Source organism: Vespa velutina, chromosome 5 (genome assembly GCF_912470025.1).
Source record: "Vespa velutina chromosome 5, iVesVel2.1, whole genome shotgun sequence".
NCBI classification, from domain to species: Eukaryota; Metazoa; Arthropoda; class Insecta; order Hymenoptera; family Vespidae; genus Vespa; species Vespa velutina.
In genome coordinates this window covers 7,005,860-7,020,566 of record NC_062192.1, presented here as the reverse complement: position 1 = coordinate 7,020,566, position 14,707 = coordinate 7,005,860, and the positions used below count along the sequence as shown (strand labels likewise).

Here is a 14,707-nt window from a genome sequence, read left to right as displayed (position 1 = left end):
ATACCAACCAAATAAATCAAATTTCCTTATAGTCTTTCTTAAAGGAAGCATAACGCTAGTTTAGATACATTATCTTCTCTGATGCTCGTAATTAGAAAACGTACTGTTATCCAACTTCCTCCCCTTCTATATTTCTCTCTCTCTCTCTCTCTCTCTCTCTCTCTCTCTCTCTTTCTCTCTTCTTTTCTCTTTCCAAAGCTGACGAGTTTCACAAGTTCAGAGGCTTCGAAGGAGGTCCTTGTTTCACGGAATCCCTGAGCTATCCACCACCACTACTACCATCACTACCATCTCTTCACTTCTCTTTCTCCCTTCCCTGCAAACTTACTCACACCAAAACACCGTTAATAGAAAATAGAGAGATCGCAAAGAGCATCGAAGAGGTGGAGTCAAAGAGCGTACTTCAATTTGAAAAGAAAAATCCGTGGCGCCGCGAAACTCGAACTTTGCTCTACTATTTCTTCTCCTAAACTATTTTTGTCTTTTTATCTTTCTTTTTCATTTCATTTATTTACTTTTTTTTTTTTTGCTCTTCATTCTTTTCTTCTTCTTCTTCTTTATCTTTCTTTTTTGTATCTATATTTCGTCTTTTCATTTTTTTGTTCACCCCTTCCACTTATTATCGTGAATGAAACGTGAGATGGATAGAAAGAGACGAATTTCGTCTACGGAAAAATGCCTTCCTTCGCTTTTTTTGCTCTTTCTCTCTCTCTCTCCCTCTCCCCTCTTTCTTTTCTCATTTTTTTCAAAATTATCCCAATAATAACCGAAAAAGTTCGTCCCGTGCTAAAATTTGTCGGTGATGTATGTAATTTGACCGTTCGTTCGATCTATCGATCGATATTGCGTTCGTGACATCGTGATTTCTCTTTCGTTAATCTTATAGAACGAACGTGTCCTCACGCACGCATCTCCCTCGCTCTTTTCTCTCATCCGCCAAAGCCACCGTCTGTCTCACCCTCACTCACTTCGACGATAGAAAGAAATAAGCCAATCATTTTTCTCAAATAAACAGGAAACGACACGACTTTCGAATAAAATGCGGTATATGATATTTCCTGAATTTTTTATATTACATATAAAAAAGAAAGAAAGAGAGAGAGAGAGAGAGAGAGAGAGAGAGAGAGAGAAAATATGAAGACTCGATACGTCGACTCGTTAGACATCATTCGTACGTGATTAACATTTTTCTCGAGAAATGAATAGGGGGATGGAGATGTATCGTGAAAATTTAATATTCGCCTTTCATTTTTATATCCATGGAAAGAGAAGCTTCTCTACGAGAGAAGCAATAAATCGGGAAACTCAATTCCTATATACGTATATATATATATATATATATATATATATGTGTGTGTGTGTGTGTGTGTGTGTATATATATATATGTATATATATATATATGTACTTGCGTATGTATATATAGCTAGTATATGTTCAAGTCATGTACATACGTATATACAAGTAGGTACGTGCTTTTGCGATATATAGGAAGTGTCGTCCATTTCTCGAGGAACCATGATTCGATTACCTGACGCGTACTATGCTCGTAAAATCGATTTCTCGAATCATAGTCACCGTTGAAAAATGTTTTGTAAAATAAAAAAAAAATATATATATATCGTATAATATTTATAATATATATATATATATATATATATATATATATATATATATATATATATATATATAATATATCATACGAGCATCAACTTTAGAGCAACTATTTTTGTATGTAAAATTCTCACGGACAAATATATTATTCGGAAAAATTATAAATTCTTAACGATTATTCATTACTTGTTTGAATAATTAATCACGTATAAAAATCAATATGTGTGTGTGTGTGTGTATGTGTGTATCATACATGTATTCATATATGTATATTTATTTATCAATTAGATATAAAATAGTAACAAATAAATAATGAATAATATTTTTTATTAATTATTGTTCGAATAATAAATATTATTGTTACGTTCAATTATTATTATCATTTACAATGATCGACGTATATAAAATAATATCTCATTAAAATGTAGCGATTGAGATTTTTATTTTACGATCGTATTACAAATTGCATAATTTCATCTTTCTCTCTCTCTCTCTCTCTTTCTCTTTCTCTTTCGTATCGATAAATATTCTCAAGCATCCGGCGGAACTTTTTCTTTTCTCAAATCTATAGGAATTTTTAAAAGAGAGACTTGAGATAAAGAGCGTACAATTTTCCTTCTTGGCACAAAAACGATTCACTGACCTTTCCTCTTCTTTCTTTCTTTCTCTCTCTCCCTCTCTCTCTCTCTCTCTCTCTCTCTCTCTCTCTCTCTCTCTCTCTCTCTCTCTCTCTCTCTCTCTCTTTCTTTTCATTTTTCTTTGTAATTTTTAGAAACAAACGCACTGAGAATAAATTCGGTTGCGGTTCGCCACAAGAGAGAATAGAGTAATAAAAATGAATACTTTTTCGTCTCTCTCTCTCTCTCTCTCTCTCTCTCTCTCTTTCTCCCTTTCTTTCTCTCTTGTGTCGCAACCACGTTGTCATCGAGAGTATTATTATTTATTTCTTTTATTTATTTATTTATTTGTTTATTTATTTTATACGTTTCTTATTTCATCTTTATTTTCATTTATATTTCCTTAGACGAATCACGAATTTACAAGCTATATATTATGCGAATACTATACCTACAATCTTTTTCACATTGAGATATAAAATTTTATTTATTTTTTAGTTTTATATAAAACGTTAGATAGCTAAAATAAATACAAGATAGGCAAAAAGTTTCTACAATGAAAATCGATTGAATATACTTTTTCGAAACATTTTGTATTCATTTTCGTTAAAAATCGTACAGAAATCGAGCTTGTATTTCATATTGGAAAATTACATTGTTATCCTAAAAATTATTGAATGATTAATTTTCATTATAAAATCATTTAGAAATTTTTATCTCGATCTGTATTTGCAATAACTTCAAAGTCATTTGTCGTATTGAAAAAATGTAAATAAGAATCCCATATTAAACATAATTTATTAAGTATATATATATATATATAAAATAAATAAATAAATATATATATATATATATATATATATATATATGATATAATAGTTTTATCACAATGATACGATAATTTATGCAACCTATAATAAGCTATGATTTCCAACGAGTTTTCTCTAAATAAACGATTACGTAGCCGTTGATGTCGAAAGATTGGAAGGGCGACAATAAATGCAATAATTTATTTGTAAAACAACGACTACAATAATACACGCACGCATGAACGCATGAAAGAACAAACGAAAGCACCAACGAACGCACGAACGTCGCACGCACGCATATGCTAGCATATGCACATGCACAAACTTGATACGATACGATACGATACGATACGATACGATACGATACGATACGATACGATATAATAGTTTTATCACGAATTATCCATGCATCGACGCGAAAATACAATCGATTTTCGAGGTACGAACGACGATGGCAGAGAAGTAGAGTTGGATGGTTCGATTAAAATGAACGAGGTATTACGTTAGAGAGAATGATAGAGTACCGTCACTCTCTCTCTCTCTCTCTTTCTTTCTTTCTCTCTCTCTTTCTTTTTCTCTCTCTCTCTCTCCTTCTATCTTTTTTTCTTTCTTTCTTTCTTTTTCTCTCCTTTCCGGTATTTCGTTAGAAACAAAGCGACTTTTAAGTAATCGCGAAATAGAATACCGCGAAAGAAAGAGAAAAAGAATAAGAACAAAAAAAAAAAAAGAATAAAAAAAAGGAGATAATAAAAAAGGAATGGAGTACGTCGTTAAAAAAAAAAAAAGAAAAATAAAAGATAAAAAATTACGTTCGAATTGTGACAGGAAACATAGATGAGCGAAACGATAGGAGATGAAACAGAATTCATTGTATGAGAATTACACGTGTTATTATAGATCCTAAAGCTATAAAAGGAATAGTGGAAGAAGGAGAGTGAGGAGGGAGAGTGAGAGGGTAACTGCATGAGGGTAGGTTGGTTGTTTGGAGGGAAAGGATAGAAATACGTTAGCGTTATCTCGAGGCTTCTAAATCAGAATTATCGTTCTGTGAGAGTAAACGTAAATCGACGAAAGTTTTGTGTCTATAACTAACCTGTTCGTTCTATGATCCTCTTCTCTCTTTCTCTCTTTCTCTCTCTCTCTCTCTCTCTCTCTGCTCTCTCTCTCTCTCTCTCTCTCTCTCTCTCTGCTCACTGTCTCTGTCTCTTTTCCTAACACACTATCTTTCTTCTCGATGACTCTATCCTCTTCTATCTTCTTATATTCTTTTGCCTTGAGCGACGCACAAAATATATTGCAAATCTCCAAAAAATCTGTCTTCTTTCTTCTACGTTCACGTTCGAATATGGATGACGATGAAAATATTATTAATATTGTCTCTCTCTCTCTCTCTCTCTCTCTCTCTCTCTCTCTTTTCTTCTCTTCTTTTTCTTTCTTATATTACTTTTATTAATCTCAAACCAACACGCAACACAATATTACATAGTTTTCACATCTCGACGTTATCGCGTCAAACCGACACTCTACGTTGTTTATCACTTATTCTAAAAAAAAAAAATCGTCTCACGCGAGTTCACTTTTTCCTTTCGAAGAACCAAAGAAAATAATTCGAAATATGATATCACATTTAAGATGAATCAATCCTGTTAACACCTAAAAATTGTTCGTAATCACGATATTTTTTCATTTGTATTTTAAAAAACAAAAAAGTTTTACATTAATTATTATTATCAAGAACAGCGACGTATATATATATATATGTATATATGTATGTATGTTGTAGATCGTTATTAAGAAAAATTAAATATAATTTTTTTTATTTAACTATTTTTCACCTCTCTCTCTCTCTCTCTCTCTCTCTCTCTCTCTCTCTCTCTCTTTCTCTCGTTTATATGCAAAAAAGAGATAGTTAACGTTCTAGATATAACGATACTCGAAGCAAACAGTATGCTCGAAACTAAACGTACGTGACATGAGCTTGGAACGATCTAACACGACCAACGTCGCTCTTATATCGATGCCTAAGCTATAAAGGAACCTCCATCGAGACGATCGTAGAGAGTAGGAGGAGAAAACTCGCACCTGCTGTCGATACCCTATTCACTCCTCGTTTCACGTTCGAAATAAACACATCGAAGGGGAAGCTGCCTTTGGCTGAACGAATTTGAAAAAGAAAAAGGAAGAAAAAAAAAAGGAAAGAAAAGAAAAGAAAAGAAAAGAAAAGAAAAGAAGAAAGACTGATTCACTGAAATAAAAGAAAAAGAAATGAGAGAAGGAGAAGATAGAATTAAAATTAAAAAAAAAAAAAAAAAAAAAAAAAAAAAAAAAGAAACAAAAAAAAAAAAGAAAAAAAGAACGAAACCAAACAAAACCAAAACCAAAAAAAAAAAAAAAAGAAAAAGAATAAAATGGGAACACAGAAGGAAAATAATCGAAATGAAAACTCGCAAAGATAATCAACGTAATTTGCTTGGGGAAAAGAAAAAAACAAAAAGGAGAAACAAAAAAAAAAAAAAAGAAGAAAAAAACCCGGCCTGCAATTAACTGCAAATGGAAAACTTTTAGAAGAACAATCCTTTTTAAATGAGAACACGGCTCGACGCTTTGGTTATTTACTGATGAAAAAAGGGGAATGAGAAAGAAAAAAAAAAAAAAGAAACAACAAGAAAAAAAAAGAAAAAATTACAAAAAGGTTACAGGACGATATAATTTTTTTTTTTTTTTTTTATCTAAATGTCACGCTCCTCTTTTTTTTCTTTTTTTTTTTCTTTTTTTTTTTTTTTCAACTATCAGAAAATACTATATTAATATTATCGATCTTCGACGAACGAATTGTATTATTATCGAGCTTCGACGATCAATGACATATTACTAGCAGTTGAGAGAGAGAAAGAGAGAGAAAGAGAGAGAGAGAGAGAATGAAAGAAAAAAAGAAAGAAAGAAAGAAAGAAAAATAAAAAGGAAAAAGAAAATGGTTAAGACAAAAAATAAAAGAGGAATCTTGAAACGATTTAATCTTATAAAAGAATCGAGGAGAGAGAAATACTCGAGTTATCATCTGGTTTTAGTATCGTTCTCTTTTCCTCTCTCTCTCTCTCTCTCTCTTGCTCTCACAGTCTATAAATCACGAGGGTCGCGACATCCACCTATTATCCTCTCTCAATCTCTATCTCCGTCTCACTCGCTTGTAAGGGATCTTTTCGGGTATTCTTTCACATAATCGAGAAAGTGGGGATTGCGTCGCCAAAATCACGACGGCGTGGCTTTGGGCGTGCCCCAGTTTTCCACTGACCGCGGTAAACTTTATAATCCGTTGCTAACAACCATGCCATCGGTAAACCATCCTAAGTAGTCATGGCACACTCACGAACGAACGGACCGAGAGAGAAAGAGAAAGCGTAAACTCGTGACAACGATAAACCACGCGATTAAATTTACATAAAGAAGAAACGATAAAGATTAAAGAGGAGAGAGAAAAAAGATAGATAGATAGACAGATAGATAGATAAAAAGAAAAAGAGAGAGAGAGAGAGAGAGAGAGAGAGTATGGTATTAGAATTATATTAGAAAGAGAGAGCAAATGACACGCTCTCTTCAGGATCGAAAATCCTCTTTTCTCTCGGACGAATATACTGTCGTCGTGTGTGTCTCAAGGGATAGAAGCTAATGAACGAACTTTCCAAGCCGATCTAACGGGAACAAAATTGCCGAGCGTAACTTTTATCGTTCCGGAAAAGTTTCGCCTTTCTTTTTCTTTCTTCTTTTATTTTTTTTTTTTTTCTTCTTCCACCTCTCCTTCTTTTTCTTCTTCTTTTTTCTTTAATTTTTTTTTTTTTGTTTCTTTCTTTTTTTCTATCTTATATCGGATCCTTTTTTACATGTACACAGATGATACGTATGTATGTATAATGTATGTGCAAGTATACACGCAAAGTCAACGATAAAAAGTAGAGTATTACTTTTTTAAAGTTGAAATTTAATAAAATAAGAAGAAAACAACACCGACTTTCGAACTTTTTCTCTTTCGTGATACCGATGTATAATTCAAATTTTCGAATTTGTATCACACGACGATAACGACGATAAAAAAGAGAAATAAAGAAACAAGAAATAGATCTCTTATTCTCTCTCTCTCTCTCTCTCTCTCTCTCTCTCTCTCTCTTTCTCTCTCACACATACACACAGACACAATTCTTTCTCTATAATTAAGAAGATATTAATTAAAATGACGCACTAATTAAAATCACTTAAGATCGTCGCTGTCCTTTTTCTTTTTCTATCGAGACGAAAGTATAGAGGAAAAAGAAAAAAGTAAAACAAAAAGGGAGAAAAGAAAAATGGTAAAAAGGCGGAATGAAAAGCAACGTACAACACTGTTGAGAAAAGAAGAAAACCGGTGAAAATCAGATTTTCCTTTCACGCGATCGGTAAAAATCTTAAAACAATTATTTATATAATATAAAAATTCGTTAAACGCATATATGAGAGTACACGCGGTCTCGCGAACTTTTCGACGACGCGGAAAGCTTCCGTGACCGGCGGTTGTTCGTTAGGACTTCGCCAATGGACTGCCGTGTGCCGCGGCAAAAGCTACGGCGCAACACGCCGACGCATCTACCCCCTTAAAGTACCTCTTTCCTCTCCTCCTCTTTCTCCTTCTCTTCTACCTACTCCTCCTCATCCTCTAGCACCTCCTACGGGTACTACTCCTTTGTCGCACCGATACTGTGGTCTGTTTTTTCTCTCTCTCTCTCTCTCTCTCTCTCTCTCTCTCTCTCTCTCTCTCTCTCTCTCTCTTTCTCTCACTCATAAGTCTACAGAGAGAAGGAGAGAGACAGAGAGAGAGAGAGAGGGGGGGGAGAGAGGGAGAGGAAGGGATGAATTAGAGCAATGGACCATCTTCGAGAGACTCTTATAAAAAAAAAAACATCTACCCCTTATTTATTTACAATCGATAAGTTCGGCTACACTATAACTATAATACACGAGAGAGAAGTATGGTCCTTCCATTCGACAAACATTTATGACAAAATTTCTCAAATATCTATGAACAATCAAATAATATTAAGTTGATGATCTATGTGTATATAGATTATATGTAGATTTAAAAATTAAATTTAATTAATAATATTAATTAAAGTTAAAAAAAAAAAAAAAAAGTAAAAAGGAAAAGGAAACTCTAAATAATTAAATTCGCAAAAAATTATATATTTCATGTTGAACACTTTCTCTTGTTGATCCAGGATATATAATATGTATAAGTATAATGTGAATTTAAAAATTGAATTTAATTAATAATATTAATTAAAGTAAAAAAAAGAAAACTGAATAGTTAAATTCGCAATAAATTATATACTTCTTGTTGAACACTTTCATGTTGGTCCAGAGAGAGAGAGAGAGAGAAAGAGAGAGAGAGAGAGAGAGAGAGAGAGAGAGAGAGAGAGAGAGAGAGAGAGAGAGAGAATTAGAACAGTAAACTGTTATAATGCTAATGTATAAATTTATTATATTACACAAGAAACGCTTCTACTTATTTGGATACTATGTTTATTTATTAATTATAAATATTTTATAAAATGAATTGTCAGTACATATGAATATTTTGATCAATATAAATAATGAAATGTTAGTATCTCATCATGGTACGTAACTGATATTACGTATGGATATTTTATTATAAATACTGATAATCTATTTAAAATACTGACTAAACGTTGAAAAATACTAATTAAATCTGTCCAAAACAAACACATAACCGTAATAAGAAACGGACATGGAAAATTAATTTGGACTAAATTAATAATATTAATTAATTTTTCACTAAATAGATATTTTTGTACGATATCACGAACTTCACCCTTAACGTTACATATGTATATTAATAGTATATACATATCTATTTACAAAAAAGATAAAACGATATCTTTTCATCTTTGGTACGATGTTGTCCGCTCAAATAATCTCCAAAGACCGAATGATCAATTTCTATCGAGTTCGATCGAAATATACACAAGCTCGAAAACAAAACTTTATTTTAATAGAAAAAACATTTCTCGATGTACCGAGTAAATCGAATTATAAATGAGAAAGATTGTGTTTATATCTCGAATGGACGTATGTAACAATGTGTAAACACGTGACTGGGTCCCCAGGTCAACTTGGTTACAAGATTTATAAGGCACAATAAAATTTGATAATTTATACCAGTTATAACTTTGCCGGTAATTACGTCAATGAATTTCGCTTGAATTTCACTTGATTGTTTACATACTCGTAGAACATATACATATGTAAATAGGTATGTACATATGTAAACCTAATATCACACGTTGTTACTATTAAATTTTTAAATACATTCATAATATCACTGATTGAAATAGAACTGTGTAATATATATACATACATACATACATACATACATACATACATATATATATATATATATATATATATATATATTATATTATATTATTATATATATACACATTTATACATATGCATTTATATATATATATATATATATATATATATATATATATATATATATATATATATATATGTATATATTATATACGCATGTATGTTGTACATACATATGTATACGTAAAGAGTTATTCTTATGAAATTCGCGTTCTTCATAGCCAGTCGCGTGATTTATGTAGGTGGAATAAGAAAATCGAAATAACTGAAAGAGCGAAAGTTTAATAAAAACGTCTCCATTAAGCCACGCGTAGACTCTACGACGAGCGACGAACTAGAACTGAGCGAACGACTATATCTCTTTCCTCGAAGGTGTGAAGCTGATCGATGGAAAGCATCGATCAAGCCCTCGGTCGCAAGCTACATTAACTTTATATTAAATACTTCATCATTTTCTAAGACATATCGCGTAAAGGCCGATTTCGTTGGCAATAGTAAAGACTAGGATTTTCTATGATCATTTTTTTTCAAAATCATTATCTTTATCATTATAATTATTATTATTATTATTATTATTATTATTATTATTATTATTATTATTATTATTATTATTATTATCAAAGAAAATTTTTTAACGCCCAATTGAATGATCAAGTTTGACAGTAATCGTCAAAATTATACTCTCTTCTACGAGGACACTGATTTTGTTCTTTTTTTTTCTTTCGTTTCATTTTACAAAAAAAGGAAATTAAAAATAAAAATTACTAAAATGTGATACATACATAGATATATTCGTACTTATCGGAACAGTAATATGTTAAACATAATATTGGCCAAAAGCATCGAGAAAATCTGATGATCTTTCTGTTTAACTTACTGGTTATAGGCTACAAAGATATACAAGAGTGTTACGAACTCAACTCTCAAGATTCCATTCCATATATTAAGAGTAATTAATTAAAATGCAATCTATAAAGTGTTAACTCAAACATTTATACTAGCAACTTTCGATCATAACATATTTCTCCATATCACAATCAATTTGATATACGTCAATATTTATATATGTAATATATATATATATATATATATATATATATATATATATATATATATAGATACATATATATATACAAACACATGCACACACCCACGCACGTATATAGATATATCCATATACGTATGATATATGCCTGATAAAAATAATCTATTAATTTTCTATATAATATCATAAATAAATTTTATATGAACTATAGTAAAATATTTGTTATCGTTCTTCGATCATGTGAAAAAATATTTATAAATTAACGTGTAATATAAAACTGAGATATAAAACGAATAATTTTAACGTTTCTAATATCTAACATATATATATATATATATATATATATATATATATATATATATAATGGATAAAATAAGTGCAATATCAAAGATAAGATAAAATGATTTTTGCTGATATGAAGAACGTATTCTTTAAAAGCTTTTGTGTAATAATCCCTTAAGCTTTTCTTCAATAGCGGCAGATAATACGAAAACAGAAGAAACAGAGCTTTGCATTTGCTTTATTTATTTCTCCTTTTCTTTTTTCTTTTTCCTTTTCTTTTTTTCTTTCCCTGCCCGCTCACAGTTTTATAATTCTGATAACGATCGGGTAACTAAAGTCTCAGTAATATAAAAACTTGAAGTTTTAGAAGGAAACATCTCTGAATATTTTCTCTATCTGATTATCACTCACTCTCTCTTTCTCTTTTTCGTACTTTATTAAAGAAAATGCCAGCTTGTCAAATTAATGAAAAATTTCCGAAAAAGAGCACGTTTATTGTAAAAACGTTCATCATTATGAAAGAAATATAAAAGGGACAAATTACGTTTGGAACGTTATACAACTCGTCATTCAACGGCATAACCACGTAGACTATTGTTAATATTGCCGGGATTGCACGTACAATAATTGTTTGATATACCCATAACAGATGACAATGACAGACTAACGTTCTTTATATATATATACGTATACACTCGTATATACATATATGTATAGATAATACAATATATATAATTTATATATATATATATATACGTATTGATTTAAAGTCGAAAACACTTGCGAATAACAACGAATGAAAATGAAATATCATAGAAAATACATACACGTATGTATGTGTATATACATATATACACATACATACACGTATGTATGTGTATATACATATATACACAAAGCAAAACTTGTTTCCCGCACGTATTAACGTAGAAATACGCTACGTTCGAGCTACGTTCGAACCTGCAGGAGGGAAAATATATAACAGGATTGTTTAAACTTCGTACAAAAGAATATTCTCTGTCAGACGTTCAAACGTAATAATAGCCAAACGAAAAGAATAGGAACAAAAGAAAAATATTATATCGCGTTGTTTATAACGATTATATTACTTTTCATACGTGTGTATGGAATATAAAAAAAATAAAAAGTTCAATAGAATTTCTAAACATATTTTGAACGTTCTTGCAAGCTCGTGAAATCGTCAATTAATTATTTGGAAAGTAAAAAAGAAAAGAAATTGAATAAATATGAAATGAAATTTTCTTAGATGAATTTAAAACATGAAAAAAAGAAAAATGAAATATTCTTCGTTCATTATAATAGAACACATTGCTAGTATGTTATTTCGTATAGTAACTTATTATTGATCGGATTATAGTAATGGAGTATTTACGAAAATAATTGAAATGTCAACAAAATGATTTACGCTAGTCGATAATGAAATTGCGCGGTTGGGAATATGCAACCATTTATACCTATGATTTAATGAATTTACATTAAATACAAAAAAAAAAAAAAAAAGAAAAAAAAAATATAAAGGAAAAAAATCTTCGGAAATTCATAATCCAATAATTAATACCCCTCATATGAATTTAATTTGTTCCTTTTACAAGACTTTATCCGGATACACTCGTAGTTTAAAAGTTAACGTCAACGACATTCGAGACGCTTTTAATCTTATTGCATCGGCGTTCAGTGTAAAATCGATTTGATATCGATTCGGTATCGATTTAATGCTCGAGGGCTCATATTTGAAGTACTCTTCTAATAATACGAAGACCGCGTGAGAGAACGATACGATCGGCTATAATAGACACCGTTGATTAGTCGGGACTAGGTACACACCTTCAAACGACACCAACCAGTCCTTCCGCCACCTCCCCGTCCACTTTACCCCACCCAATCCCATGTTATAAGCATATTAGGCGTCCGGGAAATGGAGATTCCCAGCGAGAGATAGGGGAGACAATAATTTCTTGCAAATTGCTCCATCCGTACCAAGTGTATACGGAAACTGGTTGAACCATAAGAAACGAACCATGAAATAATATCAATGGTGATCATCCAATCAATTCATCGTGTTTAATCGATAAAAACGACTGTGTGTCTTATAAATAAATAAAAAAAAAAAAAAGAAAAAAAAAAAAAGAAAAGAAACATATTTACGAGGTTACTCAAAAACCAAAATTATCAATGAAATTCAATAAAATTATTACAAAGTTATTGTATTTGTTATATTTAAGACTATTCATCATCTATCGCTCGTAACGTAAATGTGATTTCAATGAGAAGTATGGACAAAATATGAACTACATACACTATGCTCGATTATGAGCTTATTTTAACGCTTGTGTAGCATCGTCTATCTCTCTATCGACATGACTTAACAAATGAGATAAGACGTGACAAAAATTTTCGCATATAGTAAAAATAATAGTTACACCTGACACAAATAAAAAATAATCATATACCAGATTATATATCTCTGACAATATGTGGATTAATTGAAAAGTTCTTGTTCATTTTGTACAAACTTTATACTTTTTCTTTCTAAATAATAAATAAGAACGAATAAGAATAATAAAAATATTAAAATTTTTCAATACGTTCCTCGTAGAAATTATTGAAAAATTCTATTATACTGTATCAAATCTATTGTTTCCATCGTAAATATGATTGGCAATATAAAATAATAAATACTTTAATACTTAAAATTTGAATAAAAAGATTTTGGAAAAGTTTTGAAAGATCTCACCACATGGAGATTGCTGCATTTGAAAACTCACGAGTTAACGATGACTCTACTCTAAAATCTGCGTTCGCGAGATAATCTAATCGAATTTTCGAGCAAATAAAACTAAGTCCCCGTTAGGACCTTTAATCGTACCAGAGAACACCCACCGATACCAATGCCCGCCGATACATACGCGAGTATTCTCCTTATCCTTCCCGTATTCTCGTAAAAATCAATGATAAACTGAACCATTCGATGATACTTCGGAGTCATCCGATCGCAGATGAATCTATCCCTCGACGATCCTTGGAAAAGAAAAAGAAAAGATGAAGAAGAGAAAAAGAAGAAATATGAAATAGAAAGAAGAACCGAAGAAAGAAAAAAAAAAAAAAAGAGCCGACGAATGAAAAGAAAGGAGAGTCGAAGAAAGAAAAGAAAAGAAAAGAGTGCCGAAGAAAGAAAAGAAAAAAAAGCCGAAGAAAGAAAAGGAAAGAGAGTCGAAACGTACGCGCACGTGACAACGACGAAACTCAGAATGAAAGGTGGACATATTAAATATTGCTCCACTCGACCAAAACCAGAGCTCAATTTTTTCCTACTGAAAGAATGAGACCCGATCAAGGCCCATCCCAAAGACCCAAACCCAAATCCTTCTCTCGATGATCTTTCTTTCGATGTTTTATCCTGAAAAGAAGAGGGAATAGAGGAGATAGAAAAGAATAGTAAGAGAAGAGATTTAATAAGAAAGAGAAGAAGATTAGTTATAGCAAGACAAAATAAATAGAGAAAGGGGAAGAAAATTGATAGAGGAAAAAATAGAAAGTGGAATATCGAATGGTCCTTCCCTGGATGATCTAACATAAAAAAAGAAAAAAGGAGAAAGAGAAGATAGAAAAGAACAGATGTAAGAGAAGAAATTTAATAGGAAAGAGAAAAAGAGAAAAAGAGAAAAAAAAAGAGACCCAGAACGCGTACATGTGCAAGAAAGATGGAATTTAAAACGAGAAGTGGACATTTCGAATATCGTTCCACCAATCAAAACCAGAATAAAAATTAAATAAAATTGAGCTCGATATTTCCTGCTGAAAAATGGAGATCTATTCAATGGTTCACACCAAAGAACCCTTCCCAAGGGTCTTAGCCGAGAACTCTATACGATGGTGAGACAGCAGCCCGCACACTTATAGA

The 14,707-nt window shown here is 31.3% G+C and overlaps 1 protein-coding gene across 4 annotated transcripts in view; it reads right to left on the bottom strand.

Annotated features, from left to right (window-relative positions):
* The window catches only part of LOC124949477 (lachesin-like), a 199,337-nt gene that overhangs the window by 181,221 nt on the left and 3,409 nt on the right, over positions 1-14,707 (bottom strand). Inside the window, exon 1 of one of the 4 annotated variants that reach the window (XM_047494558.1) lies at positions 7,408-7,728. The exons of 2 other annotated variants lie outside the window; for them this stretch is intronic. The gene's annotated coding sequence lies outside the window, so the exon portion shown is untranslated. Of the gene's footprint in view, positions 1-4,131; positions 4,168-7,407; positions 7,729-14,707 lie in introns of those variants that run through there. One more of the 4 variants, XM_047494557.1, reaches the window with a different exon arrangement.